Source organism: Convolutriloba macropyga, chromosome 9 (assembly GCF_964194025.1).
Source record: "Convolutriloba macropyga chromosome 9, txConMacr16.3, whole genome shotgun sequence".
NCBI lineage: Eukaryota > Metazoa > Xenacoelomorpha > Acoela > Convolutidae > Convolutriloba > Convolutriloba macropyga.
Window position 1 is genome coordinate 63,125,877 of NC_134476.1, and position 12,784 is coordinate 63,138,660.

General features: G+C 39.8%; 9 non-coding genes across 9 annotated transcripts; all 9 read left to right on the forward strand.

The window, feature by feature from the left end:
* The first annotated feature begins 955 nt into the window (after positions 1 to 955).
* LOC142346414 (5S ribosomal RNA) lies at positions 956 to 1,074 on the forward strand. The gene has a single exon (XR_012759476.1). It is a non-coding gene; the product is annotated as a 5S ribosomal RNA (ribosomal RNA).
* Positions 1,075 to 2,397: 1,323 nt separating this feature from the next.
* LOC142346415 (5S ribosomal RNA) lies at positions 2,398 to 2,516 on the forward strand. The gene has a single exon (XR_012759477.1). It is a non-coding gene; the product is annotated as a 5S ribosomal RNA (ribosomal RNA).
* A 1,323-nt stretch (positions 2,517 to 3,839) lies between these two features.
* On the forward strand, positions 3,840 to 3,958 carry LOC142346416 (5S ribosomal RNA). Its single transcript, XR_012759478.1, has one exon. It is a non-coding gene; the product is annotated as a 5S ribosomal RNA (ribosomal RNA).
* Positions 3,959 to 5,281: 1,323 nt separating this feature from the next.
* Positions 5,282 to 5,400, forward strand: LOC142346417 (5S ribosomal RNA). The gene has a single exon (XR_012759479.1). It is a non-coding gene; the product is annotated as a 5S ribosomal RNA (ribosomal RNA).
* Positions 5,401 to 6,723: 1,323 nt separating this feature from the next.
* On the forward strand, positions 6,724 to 6,842 carry LOC142346419 (5S ribosomal RNA). The gene has a single exon (XR_012759480.1). It is a non-coding gene; the product is annotated as a 5S ribosomal RNA (ribosomal RNA).
* A 1,323-nt stretch (positions 6,843 to 8,165) lies between these two features.
* LOC142346421 (5S ribosomal RNA) lies at positions 8,166 to 8,284 on the forward strand. Its single transcript, XR_012759482.1, has one exon. It is a non-coding gene; the product is annotated as a 5S ribosomal RNA (ribosomal RNA).
* Positions 8,285 to 9,607: 1,323 nt separating this feature from the next.
* LOC142346422 (5S ribosomal RNA) lies at positions 9,608 to 9,726 on the forward strand. The gene has a single exon (XR_012759483.1). It is a non-coding gene; the product is annotated as a 5S ribosomal RNA (ribosomal RNA).
* A 1,323-nt stretch (positions 9,727 to 11,049) lies between these two features.
* On the forward strand, positions 11,050 to 11,168 carry LOC142346423 (5S ribosomal RNA). Its single transcript, XR_012759484.1, has one exon. It is a non-coding gene; the product is annotated as a 5S ribosomal RNA (ribosomal RNA).
* Positions 11,169 to 12,491: 1,323 nt separating this feature from the next.
* LOC142346424 (5S ribosomal RNA) lies at positions 12,492 to 12,610 on the forward strand. Its single transcript, XR_012759485.1, has one exon. It is a non-coding gene; the product is annotated as a 5S ribosomal RNA (ribosomal RNA).
* The last annotated feature ends 174 nt before the right edge of the window (positions 12,611 to 12,784 follow it).

Genomic DNA, 12,784 nt, shown 5'->3' on the forward strand with positions numbered 1-12,784 from the left:
AACTATGGCTCAAGTGGAGCATGCCCACAAAAAATGAGCCAATTCGGACTAAAATTGACGATTTGGTGACCAAAACAAAGTTCGGTGATCGAAAAAGTTAAGCCTCATCGAGCGCGGATACTTTTTTGGAAATCGGTAAAAACTTGTGCAAAATGGTTTGCTGTGCCAGATTTTTTTGTTTTATCCCCAACTATGGCTCAAGTGGAGCATGCCCACAAAAAATGAGCCATTTCGGACTAAGATTGACGATTTGGTGGCCAAAACCAAGTTCGGTGATCGAAAAAGTTAAGCCTCATCGAGCGCGGATACTTTTTGTAAATGACAATTTCAGCAATAACCATTGCTCCAAACACACCCCATATACTTGTAAAGGCCATTCTAATAGTTCCCCTGCTTGCGTTTACTGTATATTTGATATTTGGAACTGTCTCGGAAACATCAATACTAATTGTAAAATTTCCCTTAATAAACTAACTTTTAAGTTAGTGCAAATCGCTCACTTCCATTCTTTAAGCTGCACTCCGCTAACGCAGAGTGCATTCAAATAAAACTTATCAAATAGAGTTGATACTTACCTATTTAATAAGTTTATCACAACAATTAGGCTAAAAGCAATTGAGATATGATTTTCCCAAGTACCGTCCTAAACCCACTGAAGTCATGCCTCCGGTTCAATGTCCGGTTGAACAGGTTCCTCGGACCCAATTCATCTCTCCCCTGTTTTGGGGCCGTTTCACTGTATTGTGGATGGTTGGAAGCAAAAAGTTTGTGCGTTGGTCATAATACACTGTATGGCTACGAATTGCATAAATTATAACACAAACGTGGCTAAAATTGCATGTATTAAGTGACTATTTTGCAAACCGCAAGGCGGCGAGTTAAAGTGATCCTGTATATGAATATAAGACTACAATACAATACTGTTGTATATAAATTCGCTCCCACTTACGCAAATGCCTACGACCATACCATGTTGAATGCACCGGTTCTCGTCCGATCACCGAAGTTAAGCAACATTGGGCCTGGTTAGTACTTGGATGGGTGACCGCTTGGGAACACCAGGTGTTGTAGGCTTTTTCTTTTGAGTATTCAAACCTCGTAGAAAACTTTTATTCGATATTTACACATTTTAGAGCCTCAAAAAGCCTCGGTGATCGAAAAAGTTAAGCCTCATCGAGCGCGGATACTTTTTTGGAAATTGGTAAAAACTTGTCCAAAATGGTTCGATGTGCCAGATTTTTTTGTTTTATCCCAAACTATGGCTCAAGTGGAGCATGCCCACAAAAAATGAGCCAATTCGGACTAAAATTGACGATTTGGTGACCAAAACAAAGTTCGGTGATCGAAAAAGTTAAGCCTCATCGAGCGCGGATACTTTTTTGGAAATCGGTAAAAACTTGTGCAAAATGGTTCGCTGTGCCAGATTTTTTTGTTTTATCCCGAACTATGGCTCAAGTGGAGCATGCCCACAAAAAATGAGCCAATTCGGACTAAAATTGACGATTTGGTGACCAAAACAAAGTTCGGTGATCGAAAAAGTTAAGCCTCATCGAGCGCGGATACTTTTTTGGAAATCGGTAAAAACTTGTGCAAAATGGTTTGCTGTGCCAGATTTTTTTGTTTTATCCCCAACTATGGCTCAAGTGGAGCATGCCCACAAAAAATGAGCCATTTCGGACTAAGATTGACGATTTGGTGGCCAAAACCAAGTTCGGTGATCGAAAAAGTTAAGCCTCATCGAGCGCGGATACTTTTTGTAAATGACAATTTCAGCAATAACCATTGCTCCAAACACACCCCATATACTTGTAAAGGCCATTCTAATAGTTCCCCTGCTTGCGTTTACTGTATATTTGATATTTGGAACTGTCTCGGAAACATCAATACTAATTGTAAAATTTCCCTTAATAAACTAACTTTTAAGTTAGTGCAAATCGCTCACTTCCATTCTTTAAGCTGCACTCCGCTAACGCAGAGTGCATTCAAATAAAACTTATCAAATAGAGTTGATACTTACCTATTTAATAAGTTTATCACAACAATTAGGCTAAAAGCAATTGAGATATGATTTTCCCAAGTACCGTCCTAAACCCACTGAAGTCATGCCTCCGGTTCAATGTCCGGTTGAACAGGTTCCTCGGACCCAATTCATCTCTCCCCTGTTTTGGGGCCGTTTCACTGTATTGTGGATGGTTGGAAGCAAAAAGTTTGTGCGTTGGTCATAATACACTGTATGGCTACGAATTGCATAAATTATAACACAAACGTGGCTAAAATTGCATGTATTAAGTGACTATTTTGCAAACCGCAAGGCGGCGAGTTAAAGTGATCCTGTATATGAATATAAGACTACAATACAATACTGTTGTATATAAATTCGCTCCCACTTACGCAAATGCCTACGACCATACCATGTTGAATGCACCGGTTCTCGTCCGATCACCGAAGTTAAGCAACATTGGGCCTGGTTAGTACTTGGATGGGTGACCGCTTGGGAACACCAGGTGTTGTAGGCTTTTTCTTTTGAGTATTCAAACCTCGTAGAAAACTTTTATTCGATATTTACACATTTTAGAGCCTCAAAAAGCCTCGGTGATCGAAAAAGTTAAGCCTCATCGAGCGCGGATACTTTTTTGGAAATTGGTAAAAACTTGTCCAAAATGGTTCGATGTGCCAGATTTTTTTGTTTTATCCCAAACTATGGCTCAAGTGGAGCATGCCCACAAAAAATGAGCCAATTCGGACTAAAATTGACGATTTGGTGACCAAAACAAAGTTCGGTGATCGAAAAAGTTAAGCCTCATCGAGCGCGGATACTTTTTTGGAAATCGGTAAAAACTTGTGCAAAATGGTTCGCTGTGCCAGATTTTTTTGTTTTATCCCAAACTATGGCTCAAGTGGAGCATGCCCACAAAAAATGAGCCAATTCGGACTAAAATTGACGATTTGGTGACCAAAACAAAGTTCGGTGATCGAAAAAGTTAAGCCTCATCGAGCGCGGATACTTTTTTGGAAATCGGTAAAAACTTGTGCAAAATGGTTTGCTGTGCCAGATTTTTTTGTTTTATCCCCAACTATGGCTCAAGTGGAGCATGCCCACAAAAAATGAGCCATTTCGGACTAAGATTGACGATTTGGTGGCCAAAACCAAGTTCGGTGATCGAAAAAGTTAAGCCTCATCGAGCGCGGATACTTTTTGTAAATGACAATTTCAGCAATAACCATTGCTCCAAACACACCCCATATACTTGTAAAGGCCATTCTAATAGTTCCCCTGCTTGCGTTTACTGTATATTTGATATTTGGAACTGTCTCGGAAACATCAATACTAATTGTAAAATTTCCCTTAATAAACTAACTTTTAAGTTAGTGCAAATCGCTCACTTCCATTCTTTAAGCTGCACTCCGCTAACGCAGAGTGCATTCAAATAAAACTTATCAAATAGAGTTGATACTTACCTATTTAATAAGTTTATCACAACAATTAGGCTAAAAGCAATTGAGCTATGATTTTCCCAAGTACCGTCCTAAACCCACTGAAGTCATGCCTCCGGTTCAATGTCCGGTTGAACAGGTTCCTCGGACCCAATTCATCTCTCCCCTGTTTTGGGGCCGTTTCACTGTATTGTGGATGGTTGGAAGCAAAAAGTTTGTGCGTTGGTCATAATACACTGTATGGCTACGAATTGCATAAATTATAACACAAACGTGGCTAAAATTGCATGTATTAAGTGACTATTTTGCAAACCGCAAGGCGGCGAGTTAAAGTGATCCTGTATATGAATATAAGACTACAATACAATACTGTTGTATATGAATTCGCTCCCACTTACGCAAATGCCTACGACCATACCATGTTGAATGCACCGGTTCTCGTCCGATCACCGAAGTTAAGCAACATTGGGCCTGGTTAGTACTTGGATGGGTGACCGCTTGGGAACACCAGGTGTTGTAGGCTTTTTCTTTTGAGTATTCAAACCTCGTAGAAAACTTTTATTCGATATTTACACATTTTAGAGCCTCAAAAAGCCTCGGTGATCGAAAAAGTTAAGCCTCATCGAGCGCGGATACTTTTTTGGAAATTGGTAAAAACTTGTCCAAAATGGTTCGATGTGCCAGATTTTTTTGTTTTATCCCAAACTATGGCTCAAGTGGAGCATGCCCACAAAAAATGAGCCAATTCGGACTAAAATTGACGATTTGGTGACCAAAACAAAGTTCGGTGATCGAAAAAGTTAAGCCTCATCGAGCGCGGATACTTTTTTGGAAATCGGTAAAAACTTGTGCAAAATGGTTCGCTGTGCCAGATTTTTTTGTTTTATCCCAAACTATGGCTCAAGTGGAGCATGCCCACAAAAAATGAGCCAATTCGGACTAAAATTGACGATTTGGTGACCAAAACAAAGTTCGGTGATCGAAAAAGTTAAGCCTCATCGAGCGCGGATACTTTTTTGGAAATCGGTAAAAACTTGTGCAAAATGGTTTGCTGTGCCAGATTTTTTTGTTTTATCCCCAATTATGGCTCAAGTGGAGCATGCCCACAAAAAATGAGCCATTTCGGACTAAGATTGACGATTTGGTGGCCAAAACCAAGTTCGGTGATCGAAAAAGTTAAGCCTCATCGAGCGCGGATACTTTTTGTAAATGACAATTTCAGCAATAACCATTGCTCCAAACACACCCCATATACTTGTAAAGGCCATTCTAATAGTTCCCCTGCTTGCGTTTACTGTATATTTGATATTTGGAACTGTCTCGGAAACATCAATACTAATTGTAAAATTTCCCTTAATAAACTAACTTTTAAGTTAGTGCAAATCGCTCACTTCCATTCTTTAAGCTGCACTCCGCTAACGCAGAGTGCATTCAAATAAAACTTATCAAATAGAGTTGATACTTACCTATTTAATAAGTTTATCACAACAATTAGGCTAAAAGCAATTGAGCTATGATTTTCCCAAGTACCGTCCTAAACCCACTGAAGTCATGCCTCCGGTTCAATGTCCGGTTGAACAGGTTCCTCGGACCCAATTCATCTCTCCCCTGTTTTGGGGCCGTTTCACTGTATTGTGGATGGTTGGAAGCAAAAAGTTTGTGCGTTGGTCATAATACACTGTATGGCTACGAATTGCATAAATTATAACACAAACGTGGCTAAAATTGCATGTATTAAGTGACTATTTTGCAAACCGCAAGGCGGCGAGTTAAAGTGATCCTGTATATGAATATAAGACTACAATACAATACTGTTGTATATAAATTCGCTCCCACTTACGCAAATGCCTACGACCATACCATGTTGAATGCACCGGTTCTCGTCCGATCACCGAAGTTAAGCAACATTGGGCCTGGTTAGTACTTGGATGGGTGACCGCTTGGGAACACCAGGTGTTGTAGGCTTTTTCTTTTGAGTATTCAAACCTCGTAGAAAACTTTTATTCGATATTTACACATTTTAGAGCCTCAAAAAGCCTCGGTGATCGAAAAAGTTAAGCCTCATCGAGCGCGGATACTTTTTTGGAAATTGGTAAAAACTTGTCCAAAATGGTTCGATGTGCCAGATTTTTTTGTTTTATCCCAAACTATGGCTCAAGTGGAGCATGCCCACAAAAAATGAGCCAATTCGGACTAAAATTGACGATTTGGTGACCAAAACAAAGTTCGGTGATCGAAAAAGTTAAGCCTCATCGAGCGCGGATACTTTTTTGGAAATCGGTAAAAACTTGTGCAAAATGGTTCGCTGTGCCAGATTTTTTTGTTTTATCCCAAACTATGGCTCAAGTGGAGCATGCCCACAAAAAATGAGCCAATTCGGACTAAAATTGACGATTTGGTGACCAAAACAAAGTTCGGTGATCGAAAAAGTTAAGCCTCATCGAGCGCGGATACTTTTTTGGAAATCGGTAAAAACTTGTGCAAAATGGTTTGCTGTGCCAGATTTTTTTGTTTTATCCCCAACTATGGCTCAAGTGGAGCATGCCCACAAAAAATGAGCCATTTCGGACTAAGATTGACGATTTGGTGGCCAAAACCAAGTTCGGTGATCGAAAAAGTTAAGCCTCATCGAGCGCGGATACTTTTTGTAAATGACAATTTCAGCAATAACCATTGCTCCAAACACACCCCATATACTTGTAAAGGCCATTCTAATAGTTCCCCTGCTTGCGTTTACTGTATATTTGATATTTGGAACTGTCTCGGAAACATCAATACTAATTGTAAAATTTCCCTTAATAAACTAACTTTTAAGTTAGTGCAAATCGCTCACTTCCATTCTTTAAGCTGCACTCCGCTAACGCAGAGTGCATTCAAATAAAACTTATCAAATAGAGTTGATACTTACCTATTTAATAAGTTTATCACAACAATTAGGCTAAAAGCAATTGAGCTATGATTTTCCCAAGTACCGTCCTAAACCCACTGAAGTCATGCCTCCGGTTCAATGTCCGGTTGAACAGGTTCCTCGGACCCAATTCATCTCTCCCCTGTTTTGGGGCCGTTTCACTGTATTGTGGATGGTTGGAAGCAAAAAGTTTGTGCGTTGGTCATAATACACTGTATGGCTACGAATTGCATAAATTATAACACAAACGTGGCTAAAATTGCATGTATTAAGTGACTATTTTGCAAACCGCAAGGCGGCGAGTTAAAGTGATCCTGTATATGAATATAAGACTACAATACAATACTGTTGTATATAAATTCGCTCCCACTTACGCAAATGCCTACGACCATACCATGTTGAATGCACCGGTTCTCGTCCGATCACCGAAGTTAAGCAACATTGGGCCTGGTTAGTACTTGGATGGGTGACCGCTTGGGAACACCAGGTGTTGTAGGCTTTTTCTTTTGAGTATTCAAACCTCGTAGAAAACTTTTATTCGATATTTACACATTTTAGAGCCTCAAAAAGCCTCGGTGATCGAAAAAGTTAAGCCTCATCGAGCGCGGATACTTTTTTGGAAATTGGTAAAAACTTGTCCAAAATGGTTCGATGTGCCAGATTTTTTTGTTTTATCCCAAACTATGGCTCAAGTGGAGCATGCCCACAAAAAATGAGCCAATTCGGACTAAAATTGACGATTTGGTGACCAAAACAAAGTTCGGTGATCGAAAAAGTTAAGCCTCATCGAGCGCGGATACTTTTTTGGAAATCGGTAAAAACTTGTGCAAAATGGTTCGCTGTGCCAGATTTTTTTGTTTTATCCCAAACTATGGCTCAAGTGGAGCATGCCCACAAAAAATGAGCCAATTCGGACTAAAATTGACGATTTGGTGACCAAAACAATGTTCGGTGATCGAAAAAGTTAAGCCTCATCGAGCGCGGATACTTTTTTGGAAATCGGTAAAAACTTGTGCAAAATGGTTTGCTGTGCCAGATTTTTTTGTTTTATCCCCAACTATGGCTCAAGTGGAGCATGCCCACAAAAAATGAGCCATTTCGGACTAAGATTGACGATTTGGTGGCCAAAACCAAGTTCGGTGATCGAAAAAGTTAAGCCTCATCGAGCGCGGATACTTTTTGTAAATGACAATTTCAGCAATAACCATTGCTCCAAACACACCCCATATACTTGTAAAGGCCATTCTAATAGTTCCCCTGCTTGCGTTTACTGTATATTTGATATTTGGAACTGTCTCGGAAACATCAATACTAATTGTAAAATTTCCCTTAATAAACTAACTTTTAAGTTAGTGCAAATCGCTCACTTCCATTCTTTAAGCTGCACTCCGCTAACGCAGAGTGCATTCAAATAAAACTTATCAAATAGAGTTGATACTTACCTATTTAATAAGTTTATCACAACAATTAGGCTAAAAGCAATTGAGCTATGATTTTCCCAAGTACCGTCCTAAACCCACTGAAGTCATGCCTCCGGTTCAATGTCCGGTTGAACAGGTTCCTCGGACCCAATTCATCTCTCCCCTGTTTTGGGGCCGTTTCACTGTATTGTGGATGGTTGGAAGCAAAAAGTTTGTGCGTTGGTCATAATACACTGTATGGCTACGAATTGCATAAATTATAACACAAACGTGGCTAAAATTGCATGTATTAAGTGACTATTTTGCAAACCGCAAGGCGGCGAGTTAAAGTGATCCTGTATATGAATATAAGACTACAATACAATACTGTTGTATATAAATTCGCTCCCACTTACGCAAATGCCTACGACCATACCATGTTGAATGCACCGGTTCTCGTCCGATCACCGAAGTTAAGCAACATTGGGCCTGGTTAGTACTTGGATGGGTGACCGCTTGGGAACACCAGGTGTTGTAGGCTTTTTCTTTTGAGTATTCAAACCTCGTAGAAAACTTTTATTCGATATTTACACATTTTAGAGCCTCAAAAAGCCTCGGTGATCGAAAAAGTTAAGCCTCATCGAGCGCGGATACTTTTTTGGAAATTGGTAAAAACTTGTCCAAAATGGTTCGATGTGCCAGATTTTTTTGTTTTATCCCAAACTATGGCTCAAGTGGAGCATGCCCACAAAAAATGAGCCAATTCGGACTAAAATTGACGATTTGGTGACCAAAACAAAGTTCGGTGATCGAAAAAGTTAAGCCTCATCGAGCGCGGATACTTTTTTGGAAATCGGTAAAAACTTGTGCAAAATGGTTCGCTGTGCCAGATTTTTTTGTTTTATCCCAAACTATGGCTCAAGTGGAGCATGCCCACAAAAAATGAGCCAATTCGGACTAAAATTGACGATTTGGTGACCAAAACAAAGTTCGGTGATCGAAAAAGTTAAGCCTCATCGAGCGCGGATACTTTTTTGGAAATCGGTAAAAACTTGTGCAAAATGGTTTGCTGTGCCAGATTTTTTTGTTTTATCCCCAACTATGGCTCAAGTGGAGCATGCCCACAAAAAATGAGCCATTTCGGACTAAGATTGACGATTTGGTGGCCAAAACCAAGTTCGGTGATCGAAAAAGTTAAGCCTCATCGAGCGCGGATACTTTTTGTAAATGACAATTTCAGCAATAACCATTGCTCCAAACACACCCCATATACTTGTAAAGGCCATTCTAATAGTTCCCCTGCTTGCGTTTACTGTATATTTGATATTTGGAACTGTCTCGGAAACATCAATACTAATTGTAAAATTTCCCTTAATAAACTAACTTTTAAGTTAGTGCAAATCGCTCACTTCCATTCTTTAAGCTGCACTCCGCTAACGCAGAGTGCATTCAAATAAAACTTATCAAATAGAGTTGATACTTACCTATTTAATAAGTTTATCACAACAATTAGGCTAAAAGCAATTGAGCTATGATTTTCCCAAGTACCGTCCTAAACCCACTGAAGTCATGCCTCCGGTTCAATGTCCGGTTGAACAGGTTCCTCGGACCCAATTCATCTCTCCCCTGTTTTGGGGCCGTTTCACTGTATTGTGGATGGTTGGAAGCAAAAAGTTTGTGCGTTGGTCATAATACACTGTATGGCTACGAATTGCATAAATTATAACACAAACGTGGCTAAAATTGCATGTATTAAGTGACTAATTTGCAAACCGCAAGGCGGCGAGTTAAAGTGATCCTGTATATGAATATAAGACTACAATACAATACTGTTGTATATAAATTCGCTCCCACTTACGCAAATGCCTACGACCATACCATGTTGAATGCACCGGTTCTCGTCCGATCACCGAAGTTAAGCAACATTGGGCCTGGTTAGTACTTGGATGGGTGACCGCTTGGGAACACCAGGTGTTGTAGGCTTTTTCTTTTGAGTATTCAAACCTCGTAGAAAACTTTTATTCGATATTTACACATTTTAGAGCCTCAAAAAGCCTCGGTGATCGAAAAAGTTAAGCCTCATCGAGCGCGGATACTTTTTTGGAAATTGGTAAAAACTTGTCCAAAATGGTTCGATGTGCCAGATTTTTTTGTTTTATCCCAAATTATGGCTCAAGTGGAGCATGCCCACAAAAAATGAGCCAATTCGGACTAAAATTGACGATTTGGTGACCAAAACAAACTTCGGTGATCGAAAAAGTTAAGCCTCATCGAGCGCGGATACTTTTTTGGAAATCGGTAAAAACTTGTGCAAAATGGTTCGCTGTGCCAGATTTTTTTGTTTTATCCCAAACTATGGCTCAAGTGGAGCATGCCCACAAAAAATGAGCCAATTCGGACTAAAATTGACGATTTGGTGACCAAAACAAAGTTCGGTGATCGAAAAAGTTAAGCCTCATCGAGCGCGGATACTTTTTTGGAAATCGGTAAAAACTTGTGCAAAATGGTTTGCTGTGCCAGATTTTTTTGTTTTATCCCCAACTATGGCTCAAGTGGAGCATGCCCACAAAAAATGAGCCATTTCGGACTAAGATTGACGATTTGGTGGCCAAAACCAAGTTCGGTGATCGAAAAAGTTAAGCCTCATCGAGCGCGGATACTTTTTGTAAATGACAATTTCAGCAATAACCATTGCTCCAAACACACCCCATATACTTGTAAAGGCCATTCTAATAGTTCCCCTGCTTGCGTTTACTGTATATTTGATATTTGGAACTGTCTCGGAAACATCAATACTAATTGTAAAATTTCCCTTAATAAACTAACTTTTAAGTTAGTGCAAATCGCTCACTTCCATTCTTTAAGCTGCACTCCGCTAACGCAGAGTGCATTCAAATAAAACTTATCAAATAGAGTTGATACTTACCTATTTAATAAGTTTATCACAACAATTAGGCTAAAAGCAATTGAGCTATGATTTTCCCAAGTACCGTCCTAAACCCACTGAAGTCATGCCTCCGGTTCAATGTCCGGTTGAACAGGTTCCTCGGACCCAATTCATCTCTCCCCTGTTTTGGGGCCGTTTCACTGTATTGTGGATGGTTGGAAGCAAAAAGTTTGTGCGTTGGTCATAATACACTGTATGGCTACGAATTGCATAAATTATAACACAAACGTGGCTAAAATTGCATGTATTAAGTGACTATTTTGCAAACCGCAAGGCGGCGAGTTAAAGTGATCCTGTATATGAATATAAGACTACAATACAATACTGTTGTATATAAATTCGCTCCCACTTACGCAAATGCCTACGACCATACCATGTTGAATGCACCGGTTCTCGTCCGATCACCGAAGTTAAGCAACATTGGGCCTGGTTAGTACTTGGATGGGTGACCGCTTGGGAACACCAGGTGTTGTAGGCTTTTTCTTTTGAGTATTCAAACCTCGTAGAAAACTTTTATTCGATATTTACACATTTTAGAGCCTCAAAAAGCCTCGGTGATCGAAAAAGTTAAGCCTCATCGAGCGCGGATACTTTTTTGGAAATTGGTAAAAACTTGTCCAAAATGGTTCGATGTGCCAGATTTTTTTGTTTTATCCCAAATTATGGCTCAAGTGGAGCATGCCCACAAAAAATGAGCCAATTCGGACTAAAATTGACGATTTGGTGACCAAAACAAACTTCGGTGATCGAAAAAGTTAAGCCTCATCGAGCGCGGATACTTTTTTGGAAATCGGTAAAAACTTGTGCAAAATGGTTCGCTGTGCCAGATTTTTTTGTTTTATCCCAAACTATGGCTCAAGTGGAGCATGCCCACAAAAAATGAGCCAATTCGGACTAAAATTGACGATTTGGTGACCAAAACAAAGTTCGGTGATCGAAAAAGTTAAGCCTCATCGAGCGCGGATACTTTTTTGGAAATCGGTAAAAACTTGTGCAAAATGGTTTGCTGTGCCAGATTTTTTTGTTTTATCCCCAACTATGGCTCAAGTGGAGCATGCCCACAAAAAATGAGCCATTTCGGACTAAGATTGACGATTTGGTGGCCAAAACCAAGTTCGGTGATCGAAAAAGTTAAGCCTCATCGAGCGCGGATACTTTTTGTAAATGACAATTTCAGCAATAACCATTGCTCCAAACACACCCCATATACTTGTAAAGGCCATTCTAATAGTTCCCCTGCTTGCGTTTACTGTATATTTGATATTTGGAACTGTCTCGGAAACATCAATACTAATTGTAAAATTTCCCTTAATAAACTAACTTTTAAGTTAGTGCAAATCGCTCACTTCCATTCTTTAAGCTGCACTCCGCTAACGCAGAGTGCATTCAAATAAAACTTATCAAATAGAGTTGATACTTACCTATTTAATAAGTTTATCACAACAATTAGGCTAAAAGCAATTGAGCTATGATTTTCCCAAGTACCGTCCTAAACCCACTGAAGTCATGCCTCCGGTTCAATGTCCGGTTGAACAGGTTCCTCGGACCCAATTCATCTCTCCCCTGTTTTGGGGCCGTTTCACTGTATTGTGGATGGTTGGAAGCAAAAAGTTTGTGCGTTGGTCATAATACACTGTATGGCTACGAATTGCATAAATTATAACACAAACGTGGCTAAAATTGCATGTATTAAGTGACTAATTTGCAAACCGCAAGGCGGCGAGTTAAAGTGATCCTGTATATGAATATAAGACTACAATACAATACTGTTGTATATAAATTCGCTCCCACTTACGCAAATGCCTACGACCATACCATGTTGAATGCACCGGTTCTCGTCCGATCACCGAAGTTAAGCAACATTGGGCCTGGTTAGTACTTGGATGGGTGACCGCTTGGGAACACCAGGTGTTGTAGGCTTTTTCTTTTGAGTATTCAAACCTCGTAGAAAACTTTTATTCGATATTTACACATTTTAGAGCCTCAAAAAGCCTCGGTGATCGAAAAAGTTAAGCCTCATCGAGCGCGGATACTTTTTTGGAAATTGGTAAAAACTTGTCCAAAATGGTTCGATGTGCCAGATTTTTTTGTTTT